The sequence below is a fragment of the Passer domesticus genome, chromosome 1 (assembly GCF_036417665.1).
Source record: "Passer domesticus isolate bPasDom1 chromosome 1, bPasDom1.hap1, whole genome shotgun sequence".
Taxonomy (NCBI): Eukaryota; Metazoa; Chordata; class Aves; order Passeriformes; family Passeridae; genus Passer; species Passer domesticus.
Genome location: NC_087474.1, coordinates 153993483 through 154011782, shown reverse-complemented (window position 1 = coordinate 154011782; position 18300 = coordinate 153993483). Strand labels below are relative to the sequence as shown.

The following is an 18300-nucleotide window of genomic DNA, read 5'->3' as shown; positions in this document are numbered from 1 at the left end:
CACACAGCTCAAATGTACAAACCCAGGGGGAACCTCCCTGAGATGAGACAGCCAGGCTTGAATTGGTCAGGGGCTGAACAACCACCATATAATATCTGTGATTGTTAACAAGGAAGTAGTAAGTTTTTACATTTCCATCTATGTTCAGTTCCTCCTTGTGCAACCAGTTTCTCTTTTCTGCTCAGTTGCTGCTGCATCATCATTTCTGGTGGGTGCCTTCAGTCAAGTGGCTGCAGGTGAGAGAAGCACACATGGGATGTGTGCTGGCACTGGGGGTGGGAGAAGGGTTGGATGCCTGCAGCAGATAAGGGGCAAGACAGAAAATTCCCATAGCTGCCCACTAATTTCCCACTAAGTTTTCCAGAGAAGATGTCTGCCACTTCCTGGCTTCTTTTTCTGCCTCTGTCAAGGTCGGGATTGAAGTGCTCAAGACAGTATTTTGTGTTTGGTTCAAATTATTATTATTTCTTATCTATATTACAATCACACAAGTGGTGAGTTCTACTGCATTCTACTAACAAGCTACCAAATGGCTAACTATCTTTCTCTTCAAGGTCTTTTAAGGCTAAACTGTCCAATTAAGAAATGACACCTAAATTATTTTTACTTTTAACCCAATAACCAATCACCTGTGTCCCGCAATGCAGACTTTTCTATCAATTACAAAATACCACCCAAACCCATGAAGAAGAAGGTGAAGAAGGACCAGACCCTGTCCTAAAACCTCCATCTTAGCTTTATAGATATTACTATATTCTAAAACCTTAAGATCTAAGTTTCCCACCATGTGATATTACACACTTCTATTCAAACTATCCACCCATAATCCCAGTTCTGTCATTCAATTTTAGAAGCCTTCTCCATGGCCCTAGGTCAAACAGAATGCTCTCTTGAGGGTCTGTGCCTTTCAGTACAGAAAATTTAAAATTCTCAGCATCCAGGGTTCCAACAGATGCCCTTACACTGTAACCTCTTCTGAAATCTTCTAATACACAGTGTTCATGGCAGAACTAGGCATTATAGGCACCTACTATGACCTGTGAATCAGGAAAGGTAATTTTCTCTGTTTGGAAAACTGTACTGTAGTTTGCCTTGCCTCAGGACAGATACTCTTTTTATCTGCATTCAAGAGAAGGCCTTATCTTTCAGAAGCATATCAATACATTCACATGGAAACAAATCACACCCAGACCTGTAGTCAAGGGATATGAGTAGAAGCACTTTTTATGACTGCAGATCTTAATTCTCAAAAAAACAACAACAACAACAACAACAACCAAAAAAAAAAACAAAAAAAAACCCCACCCAAAAACAAAAACAAAAACAACACCAAAAAAACCCCAAAAAAATCCCAAAAGAACCCTAAGGGAAAAGGGAGGATGAAAAACAATAGCTCATCAGAGGCAATGACATGCTCAGAGCACACACAGGTCAAAACATGCCAGGCAGCACTATTCTTTTAGCACTGAACTCAGGAACATCACATGGAAGGTGTATGTCCCAGGAAAAGGTATCACTCACTCCTCGGAGACGTGAGGGACGTGCTTGCAGGGATGTGATGTTAGAGAATTGGTTGCTGATTCACCACTGGGATTTTTGTCTGAGTTAAAATTTTACTTCACTTTCCCAACACTACATGGCCCAGCCAGGAACTCACCAAACCTAGCAAGGTTTATAACCTGCTAAACTTCAACTTTGTCTACAATTTTCTCCTTGCTTCCTCTCCTGTGCTACTAATCGTTGTTTTATTTCTGGAAAGTGGAAGCCAGACCTGGGAAAAGTGACCAATCAAGCAATAATATTCCAGTTCTGACCAATGCCAGACACAGAACTTCCTGTGTGCTTACATGTACAAGGATTTGGAGTCCAAGAGCAGGAGACTGGAGGTGACTGCTCCTTAAAACCACCTTGAAGGCATTTCTTGGTCCAGTTTTCCTCGTGTCCCCCAGACCAGACACTCAATAGATCCAAGGCATCGCCAGGGTGTAGTTTCATTTAAATCAAAGTGGATTCTTAGTGGAAATTCAGCATCAGACTTGTCTTGGACTCTGGGCACACCTGGAAAGGCCAAACAGAATTTTAGCACCTGTATCTACACCAGCTGCTGTGCCTGGGAAGGAGCTCTCAGACTGCCCTGCACCTTCAGTGTTGCTCTCACCACCTCTGCCATTCTGGGAGCTGCCCAAGAGGGGTTTGCAACACACAAACATACCCAGGCACGCAAAACAGCACCCAGGAGTTTCACAGGAGGTTTCTGAGTTCATTGTTTCTCTTCAGGTGTCAGTAAAACCACAAACTAAGACCCAAAGGAAATGAAAAGTTGGGGTCTTCAGGTCATGTCCTCCATGACAGCTCTCCATAATCTCAGGTGCCTTTCACCTTCTCTGATATTGGTTCTTTGTCTTGATAAAACAATGTCTATCTAATAAATTCTATCTCTTCCCATCACTGCTAGGTGCTTTCCATGAATCTTGGCAGTCTTTTAAGTTTTAAAGCACCCTGTATTTCCCTGAGCTTATGTGGGAAATATTTCAGCCTCCAAAATACCTTCCAGCACACAAGGAGAGGAAGGAAAAGAGGTGAACTTCACCCTGCCTTGTGTCTGTGGGAAGAATGAAGTCATCAGATGTGATGACTCACCTTGCTCCTCTACAAAAGGTGAGACATTGTTTTGTCATCAAGGGTGGCTACCAAGAAAAATCTTGATTTGCACATCAGCTTCCCCATACCAGAACCATGCCTGTGTTCTGTGTGGTGCACATGTGCTGATACTCAAACAGCACAGCATGCCCCATCTCAGAGCTAAAAGATTAAGAGAGTCAGGATTATTCAAGATATAAACTCTTTTTAAGTCACTTCTGAAAATCCTGTCCTTGAAGTCTGCAGGCTGAGGTCAGGAGAGGAAAAAAATCATCAATCTTAGAATATGGCAAAGAAGAACAGAGGTGATGACCTTAAGGAAATGAGTGTGGACCAGGATATAAGTCTCTTAGTCACACACAGATTGTACAGATGCCAAGAGCATCACCCTTCACACACAGACAGCAGCAACCTCTCCTTTTGGCTGCCATTTATAGTATCAAAAAACCCAACCAACAAACCAAAAACAAACAAACCAAATAAAAACCCAAAATCAAACCAAACAAACAAACCAAACCAAAGCAAACAAAAACCCAAACAAACAAAACCCCACCTTGTATTTAATGGTCTGAACACCCCTGCTTGTAGAAGCTAAAATTGGACCTGCCCAGGATTTGAATAGGAAGTCCTTGCTGTGGGTTCACAACAAAGAATGAGAATTGATCACTTGGTAGAAAAACAGTACAGAAAAACTGAAATGTTCTGTTTGGTCCCATCTTCACAGAACAACAAAAAGAAGATAATGGTGATGTAAACCCCCCCTGGAAACTGTGCTTCCTGACAGGTCATCACTAGGAGGAGGCACTTGCATTAGCAGCAGGGAGACTGGGTATGGCAGAGGAGTTTTTTTGATTTTTGAAGAGCCTGGAATTATTAACACATTGTAGATCTGATCTTAGAATTTTAGGGATTCTCTGAGATTGGGATGGATCAGCTGTGATGCCCTGTATGAAGAAAATACTGTTTTGGCTTCTCCAAGGTTTGAGTATGTTCCATCCCTAAAAAAATCATAACGAAATGATTGACATTCCATGAAGATGTGTCTGTTCTCACATGCCCAGCTCTATGTTTTTGTGTGCTGAAAGGAAAACAGACATTCCCCAGATGAAACTCACATTGTCACCACCTGTCCTGCACTAAAAATTTTTTTTCCTGAAAAGCAGAGATCTTGTGTGAGTTGGGATGGGAGCAGATTAGCTGAGTGACTGGATGTTAATGAAATTGAAAAATGTCAGTATAAAACAGAATAGCAGGCAGTGGAGTTCTCTCTGAAACTTAAGTTTTCCCTTTGCTCTGAAAGCTCTCAAACACATAATGGAAGCACCAACTCAAAGAACTGCTAAGCTCAGTGAAGCCCAGGATGAACCATATCAATCCAGCTATTGGCATTAAACTTTTGTTGCAGCAATTGATTTCCGAGGATCTCATCAGTCATTAAGTGTTTTCTTTGCTTTTGTTTCTTCACTTAAGGGCTGCAGGGCTGAGCTCAGACCATCCCCCTGACCAGACAAACCCTGCCAAAGCTGTAAAACCACCAGGTGAGCTGGAAACTGGTACCAGGAGTGTCACTGTTACACAGCAGTGTGATTTCTTTAAAATATTCAAGTAGTTCCAGGTAAACTATGCCTGAAAAAGGTTTACTAGAGAGGAAAACACTTAGCCAGGTTCTAGAGAGCATTGCTCTGTGTCAGCACTGCCAACACTGTTTCTGGATCCAGATTTTCCCAAGCCAGCTGCAGTCTCAATGCCACTCAACTCCTCACAAAGTACTTTACTCCTACCCTGTCCTCTACAAAGTCCTTCCAAAAGGAAGGAAGATATTTCAGAGATATCTAGCTGAGGTGTCTTCATTGTATTCCCTGTTTCACTGCCAGGCATTTGAGAAATGTACCCTTAATCTGTGGCAGAAAATTATTAGAGAAATATTAGAATGCAAACTTCTACACAGGTAGACTGTGGTCCTTTAAAGGATGTGTGAATATGGAGGAACAGATGCTTCAGGGAATTATCACGTGAATTCACAACATGCATAATGCCATACAAAAATGCTGTTTATGGTGATTATGTGATTTTTATGAAAACAAAACATGCAGCAAATGGGCTAGGACAGCACAATTCAAATATTTTAGAAATGCAAAGCTTCCCCAGTGGTAGTTGTTAGAAGCCTGATCTTTCTGTAGTGTAAATACTCTCTGGGAGGATAGAAGATGTAAAATATAGTCCCAAGTCTCTCAGTTTGCACTGAGAACCCAATCTAGGATTAATTACAGTGCACCTGTAAATTGAATTTCAGTGACAGAGAAATGTTTAACCCTCCGTGTAAGACAAGCTGCAAGTTACCTGCACTAGATGTTATCTAGTAAATAAATCTTGCCTACAGCAAGCTTTCTCACAAGTTTTCTGGCAGCCATCCTTTTTTCACCCCTCCTAAGAGCTCCACACAAAGAAATTGAAAAGTCAAGTGAGGAGAAGGAGAAATCCTCTTTCCCCACCCTTTTTGCAGGTTTGCCTTCCAGCCAGGCTCTTGGAAGTCCCCCACACCTCAGTCCTACTCTGCACCAGCAGCCAGGTCCTACCACTGCTTCTCCATGGAGCCTCTGCTGGGCCCGGCTGTGACAGAGCAAGTCACTTCTGTGGACACCACATAGTGCACTGAAAGTGATCCTGTGATACAAAATCCTGGGGGTTTTGCCATCCCTGTCAAAACTCCAAGAAACTTCAAGAGCACTTAGTTCCCTGCAGCGAGGCAAGAACGCAATACCTTATCCAGATTTTTGTGAAATATGTAGCACAGAGGTAAATCCCTAGAAGACATTTCAAATCTTCCCTTCAGGTTTTTAATTTTCTATCAGACCTTACAGGACTTATTTGCCAAGAGCAAGTATTTTCAATTCAGTATAATGTTCTCTTCAGGCTCCAGTTCCTTGGCCTCCTACCCAGGGAACTCTGTCTCACCATTTTTCCCACTAAAAGTAGGTTGGGCCTCACCTGCTGAGGGCTGGGCTGTTCCCTGCAGGATCCCAAGTGCATTCCTGAAATAGTTGTTGGGTGGAAACTTATCCTGGGGTCCATCCTGCTTGAATATGTAAAGGATTCCAGTGTTATCTGGAAGATTTTCTGCAGGGTGCTGTGTTCCTGTGCTCTCCTCTCTTACCTTATCTGGGATTTCCTGCTCTTTGAGGGCAGCCAGGAGGATGCTGCTGGTGCTGCATTAGCTGCAGCAATGCCTCTCTCTGCCGGAGTCGGCTGTTACTTGTCTCTGCTCCAGCACGGGAAAAGGTGGTTCTGGGCAGGCCGCGCTCTCGAAGAAGGAGTCTGGACTCTTGCTTTTAGGTCTTCAGTCGAGTTTATTATTTCTTATCTACAAAGATTTTCTGTCTGTCCAGCCGAGGTCTGATCAGCAAGACAGCCAAAGGCACTCTCTCCCGCCCACGAGGCGGTTGTCTCTTTTATAATGAAAACTACGTATTAGATATTTACCTTTAATTCCCAATACTTTCTGCCCCTGTTGGCAAGTGTACTCTTTCTATGAACCAATCCACACATGCCAACATCATCCTGAACATGGATGCCAAGGAGAAGAAAGAAGAAGGACAGGGCACACCCAAATTCCTCCATCTTGGGACTCCTGATCCATGCACAGAATTCTAGACCCCCCTGTACAACACATAAAACCCCCCTGTACAGTGCATTCTAACTTAAGTTCTAACAAGTGAATAACATCCCCTCACCATTCAGGCCTGAAATTCTCTCATCTCCTCACCTTCAGGTGTCATTTCTTTAAAAGGATCAAAGTCAAGCCACCAGGTACTTTTGGCAACATTCCAGGGCCTCCGAGCCCCCCAAGGTTGTCTCGGTAGCTCTGGACATCCAGAGTGATGTACTGAGTTCCCACATCTCTCCTGTGGGTTCCCCCCATGGATCCCATTGCAGTGGGATGTGTCCACTTGCACACATTTCTGTTCCAGCCACAAGCAGTCCCCACAGGGCTTTTTAAGTCTAGTTCCATCCTCAGTAATACATGGCATTAAATACTACTAATTATTGACAATAAATAATATATTAGTATTTATTTATTATTTATTTATTTGTGGTGTATAGGAGAAATACTCTTTCTGGGTGTTGGTGGGACAGGTGTGTGTGTGTGTCTGAGTGTGCATGTGTGGGAATTCTGCATATACCCTGCACCTGCAGCACACCTCAGGCACTGTGTGGTTGTGATTACAGACTGCTGGTAATCTGATAAATCTTCATCTTTCATGGGAAAATGCAGATGAAAATAAACTCACAATGTATCCTAGGAAAGGGTGATTAAAGAGTTCATCATTTCAGGCAGAAGTGCCAAAAAAAACCAACCAAACCTAATCAACCAAGTGATACTTCCACCTCAAGTGGAAGAATCTGTCCACTTTTGCAGTGAAAAAATCAGAATTCCAAGTTATAAATGGCCTTTACTTCCATAATGTAGAGTCGCTTGGTGGAGCCAGGGTTTCTTTGTGCAACACCTGGGCAGGAAGAAGTCTTCAGCTGGTATGTTTGCTTCCCACATTGTTTTTATATATTTTTCTTTTAAAACTCTTAATCACACCTGAAAAATCAAGTGGCAGAGGTATACTTTAAAACACAAAGCATCCTGTGCCTTTGTGGGAAACAAGTGGCAAACAAGGCAAAAAAGAGCAACTCTCTGTGACTCGGTGGCAAGTCATCCATCTGCCAACAGTGCAAGTGATAAATCCTCATTTGCAGAAACACAAAATTTAAAAGATGGCTGTGGCTGCAGCTTTGCCGTTCCAGATTTAGGGATGTTTTGAAGAGGCAATCAAACAATCCATCTAGTTAGTAAAACTTGTGACTTGCCTTCTCCCACTCGCACAGCCCAGAGCCAGCAGAGGGTATAATAATGTCCATTGTTTTGGTTACAAGTAACGTGGGGGAAGTAATACTTCCCCTTAACCGAGGCAGTCTGAGGCAGCATTTTAAAGAATGCTGAATCGTGTTACAGGACATTTCAGCTTCTGAGAAATGCAGTGCAAGGTCTCCATAAATGCCTATCTGCTCCCAACAGGCCTCTCAGTAAAGGTCACTGGGCAGACTGAGTAGCTGTCTGAGGTTTCAAAACACTGCTGTCCTTCAGGAAAGGTTATCTTTGGCCAGACCCTGACAGGTAGGACAGGACAGTGCAGCCTTTGGAGGCAGCACTGCCCCAGCTCAGGGTGCAGCTGAGCAATTGGGTTGGGTGAGTGATGCAGGTTTTCAGCTACAGGCTGGGATTTGTTTGTGTGGAACAGAGACAGTGACTGATGTGAACCTGGCTTCTGCTCACATTGGACCTTGTTTCCTCTCTCATCTCTTTCCAGCTTGGATGCCAGGTCCAAGTTGCTGCAGCAGCAGCTGAGCTGTGGCAGTTCTATGGAGAAAGTTTTATTTTTCTGCCATCTTGTTCATCCCTCTCCGGGTTGCACTTGCACAGCCCTGTGTGTTTCACTGTCGAAGGACATGCTCCCTGCTGTAAGCTGGGTGGTTACTAATATGGCCACTATTAAAACATAAAAGAGAGATAAAGAAGTGTTTCAAAGTGACAAAGGGACAGAAAGGCAGATGCACACAAACGGCTGAGCAGTTAACACATATTTCTGGGTAAGTCTTATCTGAAGTCAGAATTTCATGTTTACATTTTGAACTCTCATAAATGTCTCCTGAGCAGAAAGCAAAGTACAATAAAGCAGTACTTAATTTCAGGATGGTATTGACCAAGCTTTACCACAGTCCCAGACAAATCCCATTGAGTGTGCCAAGAGCTGCCTTAGCACAGTAATCTATTCCAAATGATAACGAGAATTTAATCAGTAACTGATATTCAGGGGTTTTCAGCAGACATCATAAATCAACACTGATCTTTGCTGAAGCATGTGACTGCTTTGAATAAACACATGCAAGAAAGTGAGTCCCAGTGTGCTAGTAAATTGTGCCTCCAGAACAGTAGCAGGAGCAGCAGTTTATCTCCTGGTAGGTATCAAGGTGGCAGCTCTCATTTTGGAGGTGTGCAAGGTGAAATCAGCAGACACTGATCCCAGAAGGAGTAGGCTCAAATCTGAAATTAGCATTGTGTCCTTCACAGGTTCTTCACTGATCTCAGGATCTCAGTGATTTCCTATTCCTTTGGCACAGGCCCTTTGAGCTGTGGCTACAAACACACATTTTGTAAAAGAAAAGGTTTCCTCCCTTAGGTACATGGAGGGTACATTTAGGGTCCATCATACCTGATGATTTCCATCTCTGATGAAGGCTTGTTTTCCTTATGTGGTATTGTTTCTGTGGCTGATGACTCTTCCCATGGTGTTATTCCAAGCTGTGGTCACTGTAAACACTGTAAACATTCAATGTCTCAATTTTCATCATCATACAGTGGAAAGGGCACCAGGCTGGGGTCAGAGAGGCACAGGGAGCAGCTGGAAGAAGCTTGGGGCTGTTACCATAATCAGAAGCCCCAGATCCTGCCACTGCTTGTGAAGAGGGGCTGTGGATTTGCAGTGGTGAGTGGGGCAACCAGAAAGGAGTGGAGAGATGCTGGAGAGCCCTCTCTGCAGAGTGAGAGTTTCTGAGCTCTACCAGTATGAAAATGACTGACACCAAGTAAAAAAGTGTTTTTTACAAAAGCTAAAACTAAAAGGAACGTTAAATATGTGACATTTTCTGGTCCCCCCCAAATATGTATTTCCATAATACTAAAATGATTTCTTAATTTCTTTACCTTGCATTAAAAAAGCAGGCAAGGTGTTATGTAAGACACTTGTTGCATAAACTCCAGTGATTCACCATCTTAGTGAACATCACATTCCCAAGTACCAGCTTCCAACACCAAAAAGCCTGGTAAATTGAATAATTTACAGCAGTACCTTGCTACACCATTCAAAACATCTCTTGCATAACTTACTCTTTTGATGGCACCTTTACCTTGGAAAAGAAAACAGATGCATACATACATTCTGTTGAGAAGGTTTAACATGTTGCTACTGGCTTTACCAGACAAGTTTGGAGAAATGGAGAATGTGCTCTGTGACATCAATGGGGGAACAAGATACTGCTCAGAGGTGATCCTATTCCTGCAGAGGTGATCAAAGAACAGTCAGAAAATAAAGGTTGCAGATCTCTGCTTGCCTTTCAATCCCACCACTCTGCCCAAAAGAATCTGTCTCCTGCACTTTCTTTGAGTCACTCTATTTGGAGCTGTAGATATTCTATTCCAGGTTCTCCAAACCTGTTTTTTTTTTTTTTTCTCATGTAGCAGAACCAGGAGAACACATGAGCACCTTTCTCATGTGCTGCATATTTCCCAGCTATGCAGATGGTTCACCTCTCATGGGACTGCCCTATCCTGAACCACAGACCCATATAAAAGAGGATCAGCTCTCAGGTTGCTGGGAGAAAATCATCTGCATGATCAAGGCTGGTTTCCAAACCTTTATCTTACAGCTAATACTTTTGGCCTTGAAAGGTCACTGGGAATGGCTCTGACATGGCCTGGAGGGCTGGGGCAGCAACTTCCCACCCGCTCTCCTGAAGGAGTGCAACCACTTCTCATTGTTATCTGGAATAAGCATTGCCCAGCCCTTAGCACTGCACATTATCTGACAATATCGGGCAAATCTTGCTTAATTCAAACACTCAGTTTGAGATTTTGAGAGTGGGAGCCCCCCATCAGCACCGAGGTCATTACTGAAGCTATTTAAACACTCCCCACTGCCCTCCCTCCTCCTCCTCCCTCTGCCCACTTCTCCACACTCCAAACCAAACACTTTCCCCTTTCTGTGCTATATTAAGATAATATGCAGAAAATCCAGTACGTTATCCTCAGGATTAAGCAGCATCAGCAGAGTGTATTCACACGTTGCTGCTGTGCTTATATCAGGGGCACATTTATTCTCAGCAGGCACTGAATGTTCCCAGCTATTCCCTGTGCAGGGAAGGTGGGTAGCATACCAAAGCCATGCATTTAGAGGCTGTGGAACAGTTTAACTACAGATATATTAAGGAATTTGCCTCAGGAATGTAAACAGATCCAGAAGGTTTTGTGTGCCAAGGCAATTAATTTTAAGAGTTCCCTTGCATGCACACACATGAGTATGCACACGTACCTGCTACACCCTTCTGCCTGTACCATACATAAATATGCAACAAAAGCAACATTTCTGAGGCACTAATAATAGTAAATGCTCTTGCCACAGAGATAGTAACCTCATACTTTTTTGGGGTAAAGTTAGAGGTCATTCACTGGTCACACAAGGAGTTGTCCATTCATGATACAACAGTAAAGGATGACTTGGGCTTAGTTGCAGTGCATGGAGGGTGTACATAAAATACATTTTTGAGGAGGTGAATGTGGTTAAATAAATTTACTGGAACAAAGAACAGCTTGACCTCAGGAAAGAAAAATCAAATTTAATCTTGTCAGGCATTTACTGGAGCCTTGGGTCACCTTAATCCTTCATTACAAATTGTTTACTCCCTGTGTTTTTATGCAGCTCTCAGACACCCAAATGAAATGTTTTTACATGCCCTGGTCAGTCAATTCTAGATTTAACCACTCTCATATTCTCCTTTTAGGCATGAAGTGCTTCACTCAAAACACTGCACCTAAAATTTTTCATGTCCCTTTGGCATAAAGGTACCAAGACATTACACAGGACTTCAGCTTGGATGCTCAATAACACTCTGTCACCACTAAATTAATCAGGATATTGATCAGCTCCTGCACATGGCCTTGGCTGCCCTGTCCCAGAAATCAGGGACCTGTTCCTCACTTTGACTCAGTTTTGAAACTCTGTTGGCTGCTAGCTCAGTCCCTGAGGGTCCTGTTCTCTTTTTTGTGCTGCTAAGATCATCCTGGAAAGACCAGGCCCCTCTCAAAACAAAGGTGTGGGCATTTCTATTTAAAAGTGAGCTTATCACTCTCCACACCTCTCTGGAAGGAGGTTGTAGTGAGATAGGGGTCAGTTTCTTCTCACAGGTAACAAGTGACATTTTCTGACACAAATTATTCAATCATTTTATGAACCCAAACACAAATTTTCTTCAGTCTAAGCATTTGGGATATAAGAGTCCTTCAAACATATTTAGGTGAAGGAATTAAAATTTCAGAATATTTTCTATAAGGTTTCTCTGTTGAAATAAAGGGTCAAAATATTTACAGTTCATGTCCATGATTAATTTTAATATGAACATTTGGATTCTTACCATGCTTGAATTTTCCAGGGTTTTTTTGTTTGCTTGTTTATTTGTCTAGAGCTTTTTTTTGGCCTGTGGACTTGAGAATTCAGTGTTTAATATACTTTAAATGAAACAAAATAAATATTAAAACAAAATGTACTTAAGGAACTAATTCTATTGTCAAAAAAATCTGCTAACAATTGTTTGGAGATTGTTCCCAAAGCATTACACATCGCAAATTACCAAACTGCCATTCTTTCTTGTTCAAATTTGTTCACTTCATTAAAAGTGTTAAGAAAATTCTTCTTTACAACTTCAGATAAGATTTAGAATTTAGTCTAATATAGGCTATAGGTCTTAGTCTGATTTTATCCAAGTAAAAGCTTACTTTATTTTCTCTTTTTTAATTTATATTGAGTTTGTAGATACAGTTGGTTGATTTTTTAATACAGGCAGCATCTAATAAAACTTTCATCTGAAGCATCCATGCAAATGCCATAGAGTAGGAGTGGGAGGAGAAGGGAATTCTGTGCTCTCTGCAAAAGGGAGGGACATAAAAATACTTCTGAAGGGTTCTGAGCAGCCTGATACTACTGAACATGACCATGGTAGGAGGTTTCCCTAACAGATCCTTCCAGGAGGAGCTGCACCAAGCCCTGGCAGCCTCACACACAGGATCTGTGTGACACTGTCCCCACAGGGCTCAGGAGGACACCTGGGTGGGAGCTGATGCTGCAGCTCCAGCACCTCCAGGGCATCCAGGTGGGACCCACATCCCCTGCTCAGGACACAGAACTCCCCACTGATTCCTGAGTGCAGGGAACTACACCTACAACTGAAACAAGCTGGGGGGTTTTTGAGAGTGAGGTTAAGCTTTATGGAGGACACAAAAAATCCACACACCTCCCTGATGCACGACAAAAACCAGTCCAGCTGCTGGCAGCCTCATTCAAAACCCTCAGATTGTTTTTTCTGGCAGTAGCAACACAGGCACAAACAAATATTGGTGTAATCACTGGGGCTTTTCTTTATTTTTTCTGTTTTATTAAAGAGATGCCTCATTGCTTTACAAGATACTTGGAACTTATGAATAATAGAATCCTGATTTTTAATTAGTTCTGAGGTCATGCCTCGCAGTCCCAGCCACAGCCCCATGATCTGGCTTTCCCAGTAGACACAAAAATGCTGAAGGATGGCACCCTTTGGCTGGCACAGTGCAGTTTTGCCCTGGGACATGCAGAGTGGGATGTGGTGGGCTCCACTCAGTTCTCACCGTGTGGGACTTTTGAAGCAAGAGCAGGGAAAGAAAAAGAAAGGAAACCCACAAACCTCTAATAAGCTCTCACAAGCTAGGTGTGAGGTCTCACTGTGATATCTGCTCTCATAAAAGTGGCTCAGATTATCTCTTCCTGTTGTTCTTAGAAGCAGTTTCAAGGATGGGATTGTCCAATTTTGTCCACCTAAACTTGTGATAGGTAATGCAACGTGATCTTGTACTCTCCCTCTGTAACCAGTGGAGAAAATAAACACATGGGAGGACAATCCAGCCCCTCTTGGACACTTCCTTTGAGGATGGGAGGGATGATCTTGCATATGTGCTTCTGCATTGCCTGCAAATCATTGCTGTGCCTTTTAGTAGAGAAGAATTCCACTTTTAAATCACACTGGGGACAAAAAAAAGAGACAATGTGCGGCTACTCTGGCCTTTCCCAACTCTGCATTAAAACTCAGCTGTCTCAGCAGTAAATGGGAAAAACATCTGACTCTCTGTCAATTGTCAACATCACAACTCGCCCACGGCCTAAGCCTTTGTCTGAAATGTTGCTATGTCTATTTGGAACTGTTTTTCATGGAACAGACTCACCTGACCAGAGGGCTGCCACATCACTTCACTCCTGACACTGTTTTAAAGGGAGGATTTATGGCAACCTACAGTAAAAGCCTGTCTTCATCACTGTGCAGTCAAAATTTAGGGTGGCTACTGGTATTTTTTAAAGATTAAAGATCTTTTCCATGTATGGGTGATAAGCATGAGGGGAAGAACAGCCCAAGAGCGAAGAAAAGCATCAAAATAATTTTGTTGCAGCTGAAGTCATGAAGAAGTTCTGGCACTTTGAGCTTTTCGTGGATATTACATTTAAATGCTGTCCCATATAAACTGCTCAGAAGCAGATCTGTGCCATTTGAAATCCAAACTTCATCTAGACTTACACTGTGGGCAGCTCCTTGCTTTTCTCAGTGGTGCACAGGAGACACTCAGAAATCAGTTTCATTGAGACCTGCCTGATCAGTGTCCTTGGTGTCTCCACGGTTCATTCTCTTTCTTCACTGCTTTCCTAAAAGGAAAAAAAATAAAAGCAAAAAAAATCCCCAGACCACCATTAAAAAAAAAAAAAGGCAGCATGAATCATCACCTCGAAGTTTCTTTCTCCTTTGGATTGCTTTGACTGGATGCCAACCTGAAATTAATAATTTCCAAGCTGCCTTTGCTCTTTAATCAGAAGCCTGCTGATTACTGTGATCTAGTCTTTGTCCCTGTTTTCCTCAGAGAGGATTTTAATTAGTAGTCTACAGTATATTCCCTTGTACAAGTGCTCCAATTATGTTTAATCATTACCACTGTACACACAATAATTAATTAATGTTAAACCAGAGAGAGCTGGGCATTGTGATTCATTGGTTTGGTAATCTTTGGTCCGTTACTTGGCTGCTTTATCTTCTGTAGTCTGTGGAGCAAATCCCTTGGGAATCTGGTTCAGTGTGTCAGGACTCTCAGATTCTGTCCCAGTGTTACCAACATGTAGTTTAATATCCATGATCTCCATTTCCCAGCACTCCAAGTCTGTTGTGAAGGTCTTTAGTGGTTGCTGAAACCAAACGAGCTCATCTGGGGCAGAAGGTGACATGGTGTGACAATGTCATCATTCCACAAAGGAGAAAGTCAGGGACATCACAGGCTGTGAAAGCACCCATCCTGCTGAGAAGAAAAGCTTTGCCTTGCCAGGGCACAGCAAAACACAGCAAACACCCTCAAGTACAGGTCGGTGACACCGCCTCATCTCAGCTCTGACAAAAGCTGTTTTATTTGTGGGGTGTCCTTGTGGCAGGAAGGAGTGACGAATCTGACTCCATGTTCTCAGAAGGCTAATTTATTATTTTATTATACTGTATTATATTAAAGAATACTAAACTATGCTACTAAAGAATACAGAAAGGATACTTACAGAAGGCTAAAAAAAAAATAATGAAAACTTGTGACTCTCTCCAGAGTCCCGACACAGCTTGGCACTGGTTGGCCATTGAGACAAAACAACTCACAGCAGAAACCAATGAAACAATCACCTGTTGGATAAACAAGCTCCAAACACATTCCACAGCAGCAAAACACAGGAGAAGCAATGAGATAATTATTGTTTTCCTTTTTCTCTGAGGCTTCTCAGCTTCCCAGGAGAAAAATCCTGGGCAAAGGGATTTTTCAGAAAATGTGAATGCTACAAAAGGCCACTTCTTTCCCTGCAAGTGCTGCTCCTGGACTTAAAATGAACCTGACACTTGACAAGAGGCAAAGCATTGGACTTTGGCTATCCTTGTCTGCTTCAGAAGCCTCCACATCCAAAAACACCGTTTTAGCACAAAAGGTGAATTTCTTTCTGTCAGCAAACTACTCAGTGTGCGGAAACTCATGATGTAAAAGATGAAGTTTTTCAATCTCATGTCCAAAATTCTTTTGTTACCCTGTTTTGAGAAATAGTGTATCAGAGGACAATTTTGTAGTTTGATAGTGGAAAGAGTTTCAAAGCCCTCAAAGTACACTCTCTCCCTGAAATCTGATATGGTGCAACACTACTGCACTGTGAACACTCAGCATGTAATGGGAAGGTAGAACAAAATAATGGGCTTTAGACACTTCCCAAAGAAAAATATAATGTGCAATCAGGTTTCTCTCTTTTTTTTCTTTCATTAAACAGAAAATTTAAACCACATTTTTCCAGCAAAAATAATTTCAAACTTGAAGGGATGACTGAGACAAAAATAAGCATCTCAGATTCCCTGTGGCCTGGCTAAAACAATACTCTGTCCTTAATCTTCATTATAGACAGTGTGAGGAGCAAAATCCAAAAGAAATAGAATTATGTATTGATGGTTCATGGAATAAATAGAGTTGAGTGAGCACTTCCAGGCCTTTTCTTCTGCACAGGTTTTGGTGTTGTGGCCAGTGTTGGGCTGCTGTGGTCCTTCCCCTAGCTATGCTCTCATGACTGAGCTCAATTCAAATATTTATATCTTTAAAAAATGTAAACGTAAAGAGCTTATCATGTCCTGTTCACACATCATTTAGTGGCTGCTTGAGCCTTGAAATTTTTGCTTCTGGTACAGAGAGAAATTGCCTGGAGTTGGCTACTGCTTGGGGCTATTCTTGTTTATTTTCATGGAGACACAAATATGTGATCCTCCAAACAGAAACAAAAACCAGTCCAATCCCTTGCTGAGGCACTCTCTCACCCAACAGCCTCTGTGCAGGAGGAAGCCCACATTTGAGAGCCCTGAGCAACACCTCAGCCTGGGGGTGATCCTGGATCCACAGCCCACAGCAAAATGCCACTGGAAACTCCCAGCACCAATTTACAGAATTCAATATGTTATCTGAGAGCTACACCCAGCCTCCAAACCCCTGACTTCTGGCCAGTGAAGGGTTCAAGTCCAGGATCAAACATCTAAGCTGGGACCAGACCAGTCAAGGCTTGCATCCAAGCACATCAGGAAGCATCACCACACTCCCCACACTTCCAGCTTAGGGCAGATCTGAAATACAAAGAATTATTGGCATCACTGCATTGATCAGGGTGGGAAAGAATCATAATGTGAACTAAAGAAGCAATATCACAAAACTCTCCACGGAGAGGCGAGATACACACAGAAAAGGAGCCTATTTATACATATTTTTACAGCTGATGCAATCTGAGAGGAAATTTGATAAAATGTTTTTGTCAACATGAGCTGAGTCATCACTGGCTAAATGAACTGAGTCCATGTATATTGTCAAGTCCTCCTGCCTTTCTCCTGGGATTACCAAGGATCTCAAAAGCATGAGCCTTAGAGTTGCAGCTGTATGTCTTCATGGTCACATGTGGCTTTTTAGGTTGAAAATGGTTATTATTTAGTGCAATTTTGTTGTAAGAAAATATTATTGTACTCCCCTAGCTCAGTGATCGAAACTATAGCCATCAGACAATAAACCTGCCATTGACACTTATATTTTTCCCCATGGTCTGTAAACCTCTTTGCCTTGTCTGAAATCTGAGGTGAACATTTGTGTCCTTTGTATTATTATTATTATTAGTGCTGCATAGACAAGTTATTCAATACTCATTTATGTCCCCTTCAGACACTGAAGGTTGTAGGAGGGTGGGTAATTGTCTGGGAACTGTACAGACTCCACCTGTCCACTCATCTCTGGTTTAGAGATTGATGGGATCCACCACCTCCACTGCATCCATCATGTAAGTCCATACATCTGGGCAAGCCTGAGCAGCTCTGTTAATTGTGTCACATTGCTCTTTATGCATTTCTTCACTCAAATGAGTTTTGTTAGCTCAGACCTTGATATACTACTTTCAGCAGCCCTGCTGTAATCATCTGTGAAAGAGCTTAAGTGGACTGCCAGGTCCAATCTTCAGATATCCTCAGGCTGATCATAAATGCACTCTTGTAGGACAGACACAACATAATCCTGACAAGCAGATCCAGGCCCCAAATTTATCTGTATTTTCTATTATATTTCATTTAATAATGAAAATTGCTGTCCAGAATCCCTGAATTGAAAATTAAGCATTTGCTATATAAGAAGAAAAAAAAAAAAAAAACAAAAACCACTGACAATTTTTAATCAAAGACATGTGAAGAGGGAGGGGGAAAAAAGGAAGGTTTTATGGGAGCTTTCAACTGGAAAAAATGCAGTTAGCTTTACTAATAATAAAAACTGGACACACATGTGATCCCTTTTCAGGAACTACCACTGAGAAAAGAATGGAATAAGACAGCAGGATCACACACAGAGCTCCCCTCCCTCAGTGGGCAGATTTCTGTGTGGTGGCAGGTTTGAAATGTCCCAACAGGGCTTGCCATCCCAACACCACTTGCCTCCTCCTAGCACACAGTCAAAGCATTGCCACTCTCAGTGACACCTTGGCAAGAAGAGCTTGGTGCAGAATGAGAGAGGCTGAATTGTCCTGTTTGCTCACAACCTGTTCAGCAGCCTCCTGCCAGCCCTGCTTGAGCTGTTCATTGTGGGGGGATTTTGCCCCTCTGCTCTGCTCTGCTCAGACCCCACCTGCAGTGCTGCTTCCAGCACTGGGTCCCAGCACAGGAAGAACACTGACTTGTTGGAGTAAATCCAGAGGAGAAAATCAGGAAGATTATAGGGATGGAGCACCTCTCCTATATAGAAAGGCT

General features: G+C 42.5%; 2 long non-coding RNA genes across 9 annotated transcripts; one reads left to right on the top strand and one right to left on the bottom strand.

The window, feature by feature from the left end:
- Window positions 1-1744: 1744 nt before the first annotated feature.
- LOC135285488 (uncharacterized) lies at window positions 1745-14845 on the bottom strand. Of its 8 annotated transcripts, none has more exons than XR_010350313.1 (6): window positions 14262-14844; window positions 14059-14183; window positions 9575-9743; window positions 9114-9263; window positions 8901-8998; window positions 1745-2058 (listed from the first exon to the last, which is right to left on the bottom strand). It is a non-coding gene; the product is annotated as an uncharacterized LOC135285488 (long non-coding RNA). The 8 variants fall into 8 exon arrangements; XR_010350306.1 differs by lacking the exon at window positions 1745-2058 and adding an exon at window positions 6746-8176; XR_010350302.1 differs by lacking the exon at window positions 1745-2058 and adding an exon at window positions 8370-8824.
- Window positions 14781-18032, top strand: LOC135285525 (uncharacterized). Its single transcript, XR_010350350.1, has 4 exons — window positions 14781-14887; window positions 15279-15485; window positions 17234-17348; window positions 17855-18032. It is a non-coding gene; the product is annotated as an uncharacterized LOC135285525 (long non-coding RNA).
- The last annotated feature ends 268 nt before the right edge of the window (window positions 18033-18300 follow it).